At 38.3% G+C, this 15,790-nt stretch overlaps 1 pseudogene across 1 annotated transcript; it reads left to right on the forward strand.

The window, feature by feature from the left end:
• The first annotated feature begins 4,741 nt into the window (after positions 1–4,741).
• LOC309615693 (dynein light chain 1, cytoplasmic pseudogene) lies at positions 4,742–13,368 on the forward strand (annotated as a pseudogene). The gene has a single exon. The product of its transcript is annotated as a dynein light chain 1, cytoplasmic pseudogene (transcript).
• The last annotated feature ends 2,422 nt before the right edge of the window (positions 13,369–15,790 follow it).

Below are 15,790 nucleotides of genomic sequence, written 5' to 3' on the forward strand. Positions count from 1 at the left end.
GCTGCATGTTTAAGTAGGTAAAATAAAAATAAAAGTAAATAAAAAAAGATTAATTCAAGAATGTGAAATAAAACATCCCATATAGAAAAGCTGTGTACAGTAATCAGTCAAGCAACCAAATTGCCCCTCTTCAGCCTTCCTTTGAAGATAAGATCCCTCCACAAATGACCTGCTCTATAAAGAACAGAGGAAAAAAATCAGTTCTTATAAAAGCTAGCTAGAAATTTCAAGAAGAGAATTCCCCTAATACTACTTAGATACTTTTAAAACAAAATATTTAATTAATAGAATCCACTTGGATACATTCCTGTCATAATGAAAAGGACTTTTTAAAAATCCATTCTACTTTTGTAGATAAAGAAGTATTAACTCAATCAATAAAACTAAAGACTACCAAGGCTGCAAGGGATGAAACCATTTTCAACTACAGAAAAGACAACTAGAGCCATGGAGCAGACTGCTCCCTGGAACAAGATGAAGATGCTCGGTGTCACCTCACCAGCAACCTCCCATATGGTTTTCCAAGTGTCTCTGTCTTCATTTATTAGTGTGAAATATAGGAACTAAATATTTTAAAATGTAAAGAATCTCTAGCTTGCTAAAGATTTTGTATTATCAGCTATAAGAAAGAATGAAATCTTGCCTTTTGCAACTACATGGATGGACCTTATTATGCTTAGTCAAATAAATCAAACAGAGAAAGACAAATATGGTATGTTATCACCTATATGTGGGATCTAAAAAATAAAACAAATGAATGAATATAACAAAACAGAAACAGACTCACATACAGAGAACAAACTAGTGGTTACCAGTGGGGAGAGGGAAGGAGAGAGGGGCAAGATAAGGGTAGGGGATTAAGAGGTACAAACTACTATGTATAAAATAAGATACAAGGATATATCATACAGCACAGGGAATATAGCCAATATTTTGTAACTTTAAATAGAGTATAATCTATAAAACTATTGAATCCCTATGTTATACACCTAATATAACTAATATAATATTGTAAATCAACTACACTTTAATTGAAAAAAAGACTGTGTTAAAGGAACAGTTCACACAATCCACTGGATTAAAGGTGAGTTATGGGCTTACTTTTTTAGGACCCTTTTTCTACATTATAAAATACTACATACTCAATATAAAAATCTTTCAAAAATACAAAAACATATAAAGAAAAAAATAAAATAAAAAACATCCCTTGGGATGTAATGTACAACATGATGACTACTGTTAACACTGCTGTATGGTATATTTGAAAGTTGTTAAGAGAGTGGATCCTAAGATTTATCATCATAAGGAAAACAACATTTTCTTTTTTTTTTTTTTTTTGAGTCTATATGACACGATGGATGTTAACTAAACTTACTTTGGTAATCATTTCACAATACATGAAGGTCAAGTCATTATACTGTACTCCTTAAACATACACAGAGCTGCATGGCAATTATATCTCAATAAAACTGGGAAAAATCTGTTACCAAAAAAAAAAAAAATTGATCTTACCATTCAGAGTTAAGTACATTAAAAATTATTTTATATCTTTCTATAATTTTAGCTCTGAAAATAAACCTTTTTAAAAAGTTGGAATAATGCTATGTGAAAAGTGCAATATTCTGTTTTCTCCTTTATTTATATCTTTTATTTTCCCATATTAGTAAATGCTTTTCAATATATGATTTTCAATCACCACACATTATTCTACCTTACAGATGTACCATAATTTAATTATTGTCCTTCTCATTGAATACTTAGTTTCTACCCAACTTTTTCTATTCAATGTTGTTCTGAATACCCTTATATATAAAACTATTTTCTGCATCTCTAATAATTTCCTTATGATCTGGTAACAGAATTGGAATTGCCAATTCAAAGGGAATTAGGAAGTCCAAATTTAAATAATCCAAGGATCAAATAAGAAATTACATTGGAAATTAGAATATATTTTGAATTGTACTAAAAACATATCAAAGTTTGTGGGTTGCAGTTAAAGCCTTGTTTAAAGGGAAATTTACTGCTTCATAAATAAGGTAGTAAAGAAGAAAGACTGAAAATCAATTTATCTGAGAAACCATCTCAAGAAGTTAAAAAAATAGCAAATGAACAAGATGGAAGAAAACAATAAATGTAAGAAAATGAATTATTGATAATAATAATAATGTTTAATAAATAAACTTATAAACACAGGAGAAACAAAGACAAAAGTTGGCTCTTTCAGGAGACTAAAAGCATAGATCAGGAGTAAGAAAACTTTTTCTGGAAAGGGCTAAGTAAATTATTTTTTTAGTCTTGGCAAGCCTATGGTCTCTGTGCAACTCGTTATCTGGCACTGCAGTATGAAAGCAGTCATAAACAATAAATGAATAGGTGTGGCTGTGTCCCAATAAAACTTTATTGACAAAAACAGATCCAAAGCTAGATTTGGCCCAAGCCTATAATTGACCAGCCTGAAAAGGATGAGCCCAGAGATGATATGTGTGTGAGAGAGAGAAGAATGGAGACAGACAAAGAGGGGACACAAACAACAAAAATTAGGAATGAAAAACGTGACATCAAGGCTTGCACAAGCCTCTTAGAGAGTCTCATCCACCAGAGGGCAGACAGCAGAAGCAAGAAGAACTACAATCCCGCAGCCTGTGGAACGAAAACCACTTTCACAGAAAAATAGACAAAATGAAAAGGCAGAGGACATGTACCAGATGAAGGAACAAGATAAAACCCCAGAAAAACAACTAAATGAAGTGGAGATAGGCAACCTTCCAGAAAAAGAATTCAGAATAATGATAGTGAAGATGATCCAGGACTTCGGAAAAAAGTTGGAGGCAAAGATCAAGAAGATGCAAGAAATGTTTAACAAAGACCTAGAAAAATTAAAGAAGAAACAAACAGAGATGAACAGTACAATAACTGAAATGAAAAATACACTAGAAGGAATCAATAGCAGAATAACTGAGGCAGAAGAACGAATAAGTGAACTGGAAGACAGAATGGTGAAATTCACTGCTGCAGAAGAGAATAAAGAATGAAAAGAAATGAAGACAGCCTAAGAGACCTCTGGGACAACATTAACACACATACATTCGCATTATAAGGGTCCCAGAAGAAGAGAGAGAGAAAAGACCAAAGAAAATATTTGAAGAAATTATAGTCAGAAACTTCCCTAACTTGGGGAAGGAAATAGCCACCCAAGTTCAGGAAGCACAGAGTCCCAGGCAGGATAAACCCAAGGAGAAACATGCCAAGACACATGGTAATCAAATTGACAAAAATTAAAGACAAAGAAAAATTATTAAAAGCAACAAGGGAGGGCTCCCCTGGTGGTGAAGTGGTTAAGAAACTGCCTGCCAATGCAGGGGACACAGTTTCGAGCCTTGGTCTGGGAAGATCCCACATGCAGCAGAGCAACTAAGCCTGTGCGCCACAACTACTGAGCCCACGGGCCACAGCTATTTTAGCGTGCATGCCTAGAGTCTATCCTCTGCAACAAGAGAAGCCAGCGCAATAAGAAGCGTGCAAACCACAATGAACAGTATCACCTGGTCACCACAACTAGAGAAAGCCCACATGCAGCAACGAAGACCCAATGCAGCCAAAAATTAATTAATTAATTAATTAATTAATTAATTAATTATTTTTAAAAAAGCAACAGGGGAAAAACGACAGACAACATATAAGGGAACTCCCAAAAGGTTAAAAGCTGATTTCTCAGCAGAAACTCTACAAGCCAAAAGGCAGTGGCACGTTATATTTAAAGTGATGAAAGGGAAGAACCTACAACCAAGATTAATCTACCCGGCAAGGATCTCATTCACATTCGATGGAGAAATCAAAAGCTTTACAGACAAGCAAAAGTTAAGAGAATTCAGCACCACCAGAACAGCTCTGCAACAAATGCTAAAGGAACTTCTCTAAGTGGGAAACACAAGAGAAGAAAAGGACCTACAAAAACAAACCCCAAACAACTAAGAAAATGGTAACAGGAACATACATATCAGTAATTACCTTAAATGTGAATGGATTAAATGCTCCAACCAAAAGACACAGGCTCGCTGAATGGATACAAAAACAACACCCACATATATGCTGTCTACAAGATACCCACTTCAGACCCAGGGACACATACAGACTGAAAGTTAGGGGATGGAAAAAGATATTCCATGCAAATGGAAATCAAAAGAAAGCTGGAGTAGCAATACTCATATCAGATAAAATAGACTTTAAAATAAAGAATGTAACAAGAGACAAGGAAGGACACTACATAATGATCAAGGGATCGATCCAAGAAGAAGATATAACAATTATAAATATATATGTACCCAACATAGGAGCACCTCAATACATAAAGCAAATGCTAAAAGCTATAAATGAGGAAATCGACAGTAACACAATAATAGTAGGGGACTTCAACACCTCACTTACACCAATGGACAGATCATCCAGAAAGAAAATTAATAAGGAAACACAAGCTTTAAATGACACAATAGACCAGATAGATTTAATTCATATTTATAGGACATTCTATCCAAACACAGCAGATTATACTTTCTTCTCAAGTGCACATGGAACATTCTCGAAGATAGATCACATCTTGGGTAACAAATCAAGCCTCAGTAAATTTAACAAAATTGAAATCATATCAAGAATCTTTTCCGCCACAAAGCTATGAGATTATAAATTAATTACAGGGAAAAAAACGTAATACACACAAACACATGGAGGCTAAACAATACGTTACTAAATAACCAAGAGATCACTGAAGAAATCAAAGAGGAAATCAAAAAATACCTAGAGACAAATGACAATGAAAACACGACAATCCAAAACCTATGGGATGCAGCAAAAGCAGTTCTAAGGGGGAAGTTTATAGCAATACGATCCCTCTTCAAGAAACAATAAAAATCTCAAATAAACAATCTAACCTTACACCTAAAGGAACCAGAGAAAGAAGAACAAACCCCAATGTTAGTATAAAGAAAGAAGTCATAAAGATCAGAGCAGAAATAAATGAAATACAAACAAAGAAAACAATAGCAAATATCAATAAAACTAAAAGCTGGTTCTTTGAAAATATAAACAAAATTGATAATCCGTTAACCAGACTCATCAAGAAAAAGAGGGAGAGGACTCAAATCAATAAAATTTGAAGTGAAAAAGGAGAAGTTACAACAGACCACCACAGAAATTCAAAGCGTCATAAGAGACTACTACAAGCAAATCTATGCCAATAAAATGGACAACCACTATTATTCAACATAGTTTTGGAAGTTCTAGCCATGAAAAGAAGACAAATTGGAAAAGAAGAAGTAAAACTGTCACTGTTTGCAGATGACATGATACTATACATAGAGAATCCTAAAGATGCCACCAGAAAACTACTAGAGCTAATCAATGAATTTGGTAAAGTTGCAGGATACAAAATTAATGCACAGAAATCTCTTGCATTCATATACACTAACAACAAAAGATCAGAAAGAGAAATTAAGGAAACAATCCCATTCACCATTGCAACAAAAAGAATAAAATACCTAGGAATAAACCTACCTAAGGAGGTAAAAGACCTGTACTCAGAAAACTATAAGACACTGATGAAAAAAAATCAAAGATAACACAAACAGATGGAGAGATATACCATGTTCTTGGATTGAAAGAATCAATATTGTGAAAATGACTATACTACTCAAAGCAATCTACAGATTCAACGCAATCCCTATCAAATTACCAACAGCATTTTTTACAGAACTAGAACAAAAAGTCTTGTGGAGACACAAAAGATCCCAAATAGCCAAAGCAATCTTGAGGGAAAAAATGGAGCTGGAGGAATCAGGCCCCCTGACTTCCGACTATACTACAAAGCTACAGTAATCAAGACAATATGGTACTGGCACAAAAACAGAAATTTAGATCAATGGAACAGGATACGAAGCCCAGAGATAAACCCACGCACCTATGGTCAACTAATCTATGACAAAGGAGGCAAGGATATACAATGGAGAAAAGACAGTCTCTTCAATAAGTGGTGCTGGGAAAACTGGACAGCTACATGGAAAAGAATGAAATTAGAACACTCCCTAACACCATACACAAAAATAAACTCAAAATGGATTAAAGACCTAGATGTAAGACCAGATGCTATAAAACTCTTAGAGGAAAACATAGGAAGAGCACTCTTTGACATAAATCACAGCAAGATCTTTTTTGATCCACCTCCTAGAGTAATGGAAATAAAAACAAAAATAAATAAATGGGACCTAATGAAACTTCAAAGCTTTTGCACAGCAAAGGAATCTATAAACAAGATAAAAAGACGACCCTCAGAATGGGAGAAAATATTTGCAAACGAATCAATGGACAAAGGATTAATCTCCAAAATGTAAAAACAGCTCATGCAGCTCAATATTAAAAAAACAAGGAACCCAATCAAAAAATGGGCAGAAGACCTAAATAGACATTTCTCCAAAGAAGACATACAGATGGCCAAGAGGCACATGAAAAGATGCTCAACATCACTGATTATTAGAGAAATGCAAATCAAAACTACAATGAGGTTATCACCTCACACTGGTTAGAATGGGCATCATCAGAAAATCTACAAACAATAAGTGCTGGAAAGGATGTGGAGAAATGGGAACCCTCTTGCAGTGTTGGTGGGAATGTAAATTGATACAGCCACTATTGAGAACAGTATGGAGGTTCCTTAAAAAACTAAAAATAGAATTACCATATGACCCAGCAATCCCACTACTGGGCATATACCCAGAGAAAACCATAATTCAAAAAGACACATGCACCCCAATGTTCATTGCAGTACTATTTACAATAGCCAGGTCATGGAAGCAACCTAAATGCCCATGGACAGACAAATGGATAAAGATGTGGCACATATATACAATGGAATATTACTCAGCCCTTAAAAAGGAACGAAATTGGGTCATTTGTAGAGATGTGGATGGACCTAGAGACTGTCATACAGAGTGAAGTAAGTCAGAAAGAGAAAAACAAATATTGTATGTTAACACATATATGTGGAATCTTGAAAAATGGTACAGATGAACTGGACTGCAAGGCAGAAATAGAGACACAGATGTAGAGAACAAACATATGGACACCAAGGGGGGAAAGCGGGGTTGGGGGGGGGGGGTTGGTGGTGGGATGAATTGGGAGATTGGGATTGACATACATACACTAATATGTATAAAATGGATAACTAATAAGAACCTGCTGTATAAAAAATAAACAAAATGAAGTTTAAAAAAATGAAAAAATATAAAAAAAAAAAAGGAAAAGGTGACATCATTACAGGTCCTATAATGAAAAAATCATAAGAGCTTATTATGAGCAACTTTAAGCCAATTAATTTAAAAATTTAGATGAAATGTACCCTAAGGAAAGCTCAACTTACCAAATCTAAAAATAAACTCCAAATAGTTCTATTTCTATTACAGGAATAAGCCCATAATCTAAAGCCTTCCCTCAATGAGAATCTTAAATCCAGAAGAATTCACCAGTCCCTTCCATCAAATATTTGCCAATTAAAAATTGTCACTTGCCATCTGCCTCTACAAGGATGATGTCTCTGGCCACTGACCTTCAACACACTCTGAAAGGAGTTTAGGGTAGAGATCAGGAATGAGGCACTCTGTGCTCTGAGAAAAACTGGCAGAACAGGCCTTCAGATAAATATTTTTCAGAAGAAGACTTTATGAACCAGAAGTGAGTTCTCACCAGTCACCACGCCTGCTGGCATCTTGATCTTGGACTTTCCAGCCTCCAGAACAGTGAGAAATAAATATTTGTTGTTTAAAATACCCCATCTGGCTGCTCCCAACGGGTCTGAGCCTCGCCAGCCCCTCCCCCAGAAGACCATTGCAGTCAGCCAGCCCCTGCTTCTTGGTAACCATGTGTGACCAAAAGGCTGTGATCAAAAATGCCAATATGTCAGAGGAGATGCAACAGGACTTGCTGGAGTGTGCTACTCAGGCACTGGAGAAATATAATATAGAGAAGCACATTGCGGCCCATATCAAGAAGGAGTTTGACAAGAAGTACAAACCCACCTGGCACTGCATCGTGGGGAGGAACTTCGGTAGTTATGTGACACATGAAACCAAAGACTTCATCTACTTCTACCTGGGCCAAGGGCCATTCTCCTGTTCAAATCTGGTTAAAAGCATGGACTGTGCCACATACCCTGTGATCCATCACAAGAACTGCAGCCTAAATTCCAAATACCACAGACTGAAATCTTCAGCCTTGCCTAAGGGAACACCTCGATCTTTATAGTGTTGTTTTGTACAGGGCATTCTCTGTACTAGTTTGTTGTGGTTATAAAGCAATTAGCAAAACAGCTTATATTTGTATTTATTTTCTATTCCATACCACTCTGCCCCATGTTTTTTCTCTTCAAAATCCATTCCTTTAAAGAAATAAATCTGTTGGAGAAGTGTGCATTAATTATGATTTGTCCAAATAATCTATAATAATAATAATCTAGGGTTGAAGATGGCCTATTATTTCATCTTGGGTAGGTTGGTGGGGGTGATTCCTTGAAGTTTCTGTGGGATATAATAGACTAGCCTATTCAATACTCTTGAGTTTCATTCTTGCCCATCCTGCTACTGTTGTGCATGGAAGAATACTACTTAGAAGTGCATGTTGAGAAATGCATGGGAGAGAAACTATTGGATTAACTCTTACTCCTAATCTGATAAATACTTTCCTTAAGTGCTCATTTTGTTAAAAGATACTGATTTAGAGTGTTCTGGACCTTAGTCCTCAATTGGTGATGAACGTGTAGTAGAACTCCCTTAAACCTTCTATGGCTGTAAAATGGAAATAAGCTGATAAGAAAGTTGGGCTACTGAGAAATTTGTTGGGCTCTAGACTATGTCCCCTCCTCTGCCTTGGCCAAAGTATACTCTAAAGATTAAAGGCGGTCTTAAAAGGGGAAAAGCTTCCTGCATACTCTATTAGAATCACATGGAAGGCTGGTGCACACGAGACCTTCTGTGCACCATTTCCCTGGTGGTGCAGTGGTTAAGAGTCCGCCTGCCAATGCAGGGGACACAGGTTCGAGCTCTGGTCTGGGAAGATCCCACATGCCGCAGAGCAACTAAGCCCATGCACCACAACTACTGAAGCCCGCATGCCTAGAGCCCGTGCTTGGAAACAAGAGAAGCCACTGCAATGAGAAGCCTCCACAATGAGAGGCCTGCGCATCGCAACAAAGAGTAGCCCCCGCTCACCGAAACTAGAGAGGGCCCACACACAGCAATGAAGACCCAACGCAGCTAAAAATAAATAAATAAAAGTAAAAAAAAAAAAAAAAAGTCACAAGAAACTCATTAAAAAAAAAAAGTCTGCAGGAATTTACACTTAAAAAAATAAAATAAAATACCCAGTCTATGGTATTTTTGTTATAGCAGCCTAAATGGAATAAGACAGCAGATATAAGAAGTCAGTTAAAGATTAATTCAAGAATGCAAAACAAAACATCCCATACAGGAGAGGAGGGAACAAGATAGCAGTGTAGAAGGACATGAGCTCACCTCTTCTTACAAAAACACCAAAATCACAACTAACTCCTGAACAATCATGGACCAAAAAACGCTGGAACCTACCAAAAAAGATATCCTACGTCCAAAGTCAAAGAAGGCGCCACAACAAGACAGTAGGAGGAGAGTGATTGTGATAAAATCAAATCCCATACCCACTGGGTGGGTGACCCACAAACTGGAAAATAACTATATCACAGAAGTTCTCCCACAGAAGTGAAAGTTCTGAGTCCCATGTCAGGCTCCCTAGCCTGGGGGTCTGGCAACAGGAGGAGGAGCCCCCAAAGAATCTGGCTTTGAGGCCAGTGGGGTTTGATCGCAGGAATTCCACAGGACTGGGGGAAACGAAAACTCCACTCTTAGAGGGTGCACAGAAGGTCTCGTGTGCACCAGGACCCAGGAAATAAAGAAGTGACCTCATTAAAGCCTGGGCCAGACCTACATGCTGGTATTGAAGGGTGATTTTTCAATCTCCACAAATCAATTAGTGTGATACACCACATCAACAAATTGAAGAATAAAAACCATATGATCATCTCAATACATGCAGAAAAAGCCTTTGACAAAATTCAACACCCATTTATGACAAAAACTCTCCAGAAAGTGGGCACAGAGGGAACATACCTCCACATAATATATGACAAACCCACAGCTAACATCATACTCAATGGTGAAAAGCTGAAAGCATTTCCTCTAAGATCAGGAACAAGACAAGGATGTCCACTTTCACCACTTCTATTCAAAATAGTTTTGGAAGTCCTAGCCACAGCAATCAGAGAAGAAAAAGAAATAAAAGTAATCCAAATTGGAAAAGAAGTAGTAAAATTGTCACTGCTTGCAGATGACATCATACTATACATAAAAAATCCTAAAAATGCTACCAGAAAACTACTACAGCTCATCAATGAATTTGGTAAAGTTTCAGAATACAAAATTAATACACAGAAATCTGTTGCATATCTATACACTAACAATGAAAGATTTAAAGAGAAATTAAAGAAACAATCCCACTTACCATCACATCAAAAAGAATAAAATATCTTGGAATAAACCTACCTAAGGAGGCAAAAGACCTGTACTCTGAAAACTATAAGATGCTAATGAAAGAAATCAAAGATGACACAAACAGATGGAAAGATATACTGTGTTCTTGGACTGGAAGAATCAATACAGTCAAAATGACTATACTACCCAAGGCAATCTACTGATTCAATGTAATCCCTATCAAATTACCAATGGCATTTTTCACAGAACTAGAACAAAAAATCTTAAAATTTGTATGGAGACACAAAAGATCCCAAATAGCCAAAACAATCTCGAGAAAGAAAAACGGAGCTGGAGGAATCAGGCTCCCTGACTTCTGACTATACTACAAAGCTACAGTCATCAAGACAGTATGGTACTGGCACAAAAACAGAAATATAGATCAATGGAACAGGATAGAAAGCCCAGAAATAAACCCACACACCAATGGTCAATTAATCTATGACAAAGGAAGCAAGACTACACAATGGAGAAAAGACACTCTCTTCAATAAATGGAGCTGGGAAAACGGGACAGCTACATGTAAAAGAATGAAATTAGAACATTCTCTAACACCATACACAAAAATAAACGCAAAATGGATTAAAGATCTGAATGTAAGATCTGATACTATCAAACTCTTAGAGGAAACCATAGGTAGAACACTCTTTGACATAAATTGCAGAAATATCTTTTGGGATCCATCTCCTAGAGTAATGGAAATAAAAACAAAAATAAACAAATGGGACCTAATTAAACTCAAAAGCTTTTGCACAACAAAGGAAACCATAAACAAAACAAAAAAACAACTCACAGAATGGGCAAAAATATTTGCAAACTATGGGACCGACAAGGGATTAATCTCCAAAATCTACAAACAGCTCATGCAGGCCAATATCAAAATAACACAAACAACTCAATAAAAAAAATGGGCAGAGGACTTAAATAGACATTTCTCCAAAGAAGGCATACAGATGGTCAAGCGGCACATGAAAAGATGCTCAACATTGCTAATTATTAGAGAAATGCAAATCAAAACTACAATGAGATATCACTTCACACCAGCCAGTATGGCTATCATCAAAAAATCCACAAACAGTAAATGCCAGGGAGGGTGTGAGATAAAAGGAAACCTCCTACACTGTTGGTGGGAATGTAAATTGGTATAGCCACTTTGTAGAGCAGTATGGCGGTTCCTTAAAAAACTAAAAATAAACCTACCATATGATCCTGCAATCCCACTCTTGGGCATATATCTGGAGAAAAACATGGTCCAAGAGGATACATGCACCCCAGTGTTCATTACAGCACTGTTTACAATAGCCAAGACATGGAAGCAACCTAAATGTCTATCGACAGAGGAATGGATAAAGAAGATATAGTACATATATGCAATGGAATATTACTCAGCCATTAAAAAGAATGAAATAATGCCACTTGCAGCAACATGGATGGACCTAGAAATTGTCATACTGAGTGAAGTAAGTCAGACAAAGACAAGTATTGTATGCTATTGCCTATATGCAGAATCTAAAAAATGATATAAATGAACTCATTTACAAAACAGAAACAGACTCACAGATTTAGAGAACGAACTTAGGTTACCGGGGGAAGGGTCGGGGGGAGGAATAGTTAAGGAGTTTGGGATTGACATGTACACAGTGCTATATTTAAAATGGATAACCAACAAGGACCTACTGTATAGCATAGGGAACTCTGCTCAATATTATGTAACAACCTAAATGGGAAAAGAATTTGAAAAACAATAGATACATGTATATGTATAACTGAATCACTTTGCTGTACACCTGAAACTAGCACAACATTGTTAATCACCTATACTCCAATATAAAATAAAAAGTTGAAAAAAAAATTCAATGAGATATCACCTCACACCAGTCAGAGTGTCCATCATCAAAAAATCTACAAACAATAAATGCTGGAGCGGGTGTGGAGAAAAGGGAACCCTCCTACACTGTTGGTGGGAATGTAAATTGATACAGCCACTATGGAGAACAGTACAGAGGTTCCTTAAAAAACTAAAAATAGAATTACCATATGACCCAGCAATCCCACTACTGGGCATATACCCAAAGAAAACCATGGTTCAAAAGGATACATGCACCCCAATGCTCATTGCAGCACTGTTTACAACAGCCAAGAAATGGAAGCAATGTAAATATCCATCAGCAGATGAATGGATAAAGAAGATGTGGTACATATATACAATGGAATATTACTCAAACATTAAAAAGAATGAAATAATGCCATTTGCAGCAACAATGGATGGACGTGGAGATTATCATACTGAGTGAAGTAAGTCAGACAAGACGAGACAAATATCATATGATATTGCTTTTATGAGGAATCTTTAAAAATACAAAAGCAAAATAACTAAGATCTTCTTAATTGCTTTTTGCTGTGATCTAACAGAACCCCAGTCTTGTTTGTGGCAGCAGTGGGCCCAGGTGAAAATGATCAATTCCCTGAACACTCCTGTATCTAAGAGTCAACATAGTTCTGGCCAATGAGATATAAGAAGTCTACTGAATGGGACTTCTGAGAGAAATACCTTGTGTAAGTTTGTGATAAGAAGATTGTAAACTGGGAAGAAAAATCCCATATGGAAAAGTTGTTTTTATGGTGAACTTATTCTATGAGCCCTATTTCTTGCATCTTCTCATACCTAGAAAAGCACTAAAATCATTACGGAGACATCTGCATCTCGCCACTAGCAGCAGCCTTCTGCCAAAACGTGTGCTTGATTGCACTGTATCCCCTAAAATCACATATATACTGACTTCTCCCCTTACCTCTTTGGAGCAGGTCCTCAGAACTATCTGATAGGCTGTCTCCCAAGCTACAGTCCTCATTTTGCCCCAAATAAAACTTAACTCACAATTCTCCCATTGTGCACTTTTTTAAGTCAACATATTTAAGGAATAAATTACATCAGACTGACAAATTCTGTAGAGTATTAAAAGAGGGACTATTTCCCAGCTCATTCAATGAGGAAAGCACAAAACTTGCCAAGGATATTAAATAAAGGAAAATTAGAGGTCCGTCTCTCACATTTACATATATTCAAACGTTTTACGCAAAATTTTAGCAAACCAAATCTAATAACACACAAAGAAGGATAACACATCATGACCGATTTGGGTTTAAGAAAGAAAAAAAAAAAGCAAGTTTGATTAAACATTCAAAAATCAACGTATAGACCATTTCCACAACAGGCAGTCATGGCTGTCAGGGAGGAGGTACTCACCTCGCAGGCTGAAGCGTAAGGAGGGGCTGAATTTCCTAAAGCACAGGCTGGTGGAGGCTCTTTGGGCTGAGCAGGAGCTGGAGCTGGAGCTGCAGCACGAGCGGGAGCCGGAGCCTGCGCCAGACCCTGCGCTGGAGCCTGTAGCCAGGACGAGAATATGTGCTTCTGGTGTTGCGGCTGCCCCGGAACGTCTCCGAATTGAGACTCCGCGCTCGGCCAGCAGCTAGTGCTGCCTGTGCTGAGCATGCGCGGACGGCTGGGTTTGGGAGCGCAACGTGCGTCGTGAGCAACGATGCGCTGAGCTACGCATAGCACCTGGCAACTTCTGGCGTGGCGTTCCTCGGCTTAAGCGACTGCCTCTTGTTTGGAGATGAGCAACTTGGCCCGCTGAGGGCTGCACCACGAGGCCTTTTCTGCGGCCACCTCTCCTCGGCCTCGAGTGCGTGCCCTACTCCACGCCCTTATGCCCCACTGCTCGGATCACGTGCTCACTCGCCACCTGGTGAATGACACATCATGCTGGCCAGCCGGCCTCTCGTGTTGGCCAGTGCCTTTGCTTACAGGCCCAAATCCCAGCCTTTTACTACGACGACAGCAGGCCTTGCTATCCCTGCATCTTCCCCTCAAATGCCTCTGACAGAGACAGTAACCACATGCGTGGATGGCGGATGCTCAGCGTCTGGTGGTGTAACCACAATCCGGATGCTGGGCTGCCTGCAGACCCTAGAAGTGCTGAGGGTCACTGCCGTCTGGGCCCTCTCACAGTGGCAGCCTGCCGCTCTGGGATGCCTTCAGAAGCATTCCCACAGAATTCAGCAGCTGAGCAGCAGGGCCAACTGTGCAGCTGGCGAGGAGCAGCCCACTGTGGCTAATCCGCAGAACTACGAAGCAAGCCTTCGGTGGCTCTGAAACCACCAGAAAGTTCTGCTCCCTGCACTTGCTGAGCCCAGGGGAGCACGCTTCTGTCACCGACTCTAAATGACTTCTGGATTCTGGGGCACCCCACCTGTGGCTGAACTTCACACTTCAAAGTATGTGTTGTTTGCCTCTTGCTCTACACATCCCTTTGAAACGTTTGTAATCGAGGGATGCAGAAGAGCTGGAAGATCCTAGAAGTAATCCAGGAAGGGATTCGCATAGGAAGTGGCCCCTCTCTCTCCATTTACGTGACTTGAAAACTGGGCAATGACTCGCAGAAATCCATGAAATATCTTGCAGACGGTTGATGATGCTGACTTCCAATTACCTGACTACCAATCTATCAGAAGAATGTCCACGAGCTAATCACGCCCTCTTTGAACATTACTATAAAACTTCTCACTACCCCCTCCAGGCTGGGACACAGAATTTTGAAGGCAAAAGCCTGCTGTGGCCCACCTTGCCTGGCAAAGAATAAAGCTATTCTTTTCTACTTCACCCCAAACTCTGTCTCTGAGAATTCATTCAGTGTCAGGGTACAGAGGCCAGATTTGGCTTCATTCCCTTCCTGTTTTGAAGATATAACAGAACTCTTATTACTGCTTGTCCCAAAAAGTTATCTGAATACGTGACAGAGCTGGAGGGGAGAATTAAAAAAACAACAATGTATTTTACCACATTAACATAATAAAAGACAAAATATGATCATCTAAACAGATGCAGAAATGTAACATCCTTTCATAAAAAATAAATCTCTTGGTTAACAAAGAATAGAAGGGAATTTTTTTATGTATTAAAGACTATCTATCCAGGAGGAGGAGCTTCAAGATGGCAGAAGAGTAAGACGTGGAGATCACCTTCCTCCCCACAAATACATCAGAAATACATCTACACGTGGAACAACTGCTACAGAACACCTAATGAATGCTGACAGAAGACCTCAGACTTCCCAAAAGGCAAGAAACTCCCCACGTAGGGCAAAAGAAAAAAGAAAAAACAGAGACAAAAGAAAAGGGATGGGACC

The sequence above is a fragment of the Balaenoptera borealis genome (genome assembly GCF_965194805.1).
Source record: "Balaenoptera borealis genome assembly, chromosome: 18".
In the NCBI taxonomy this organism is placed as follows: domain Eukaryota; kingdom Metazoa; phylum Chordata; class Mammalia; order Artiodactyla; family Balaenopteridae; genus Balaenoptera; species Balaenoptera borealis.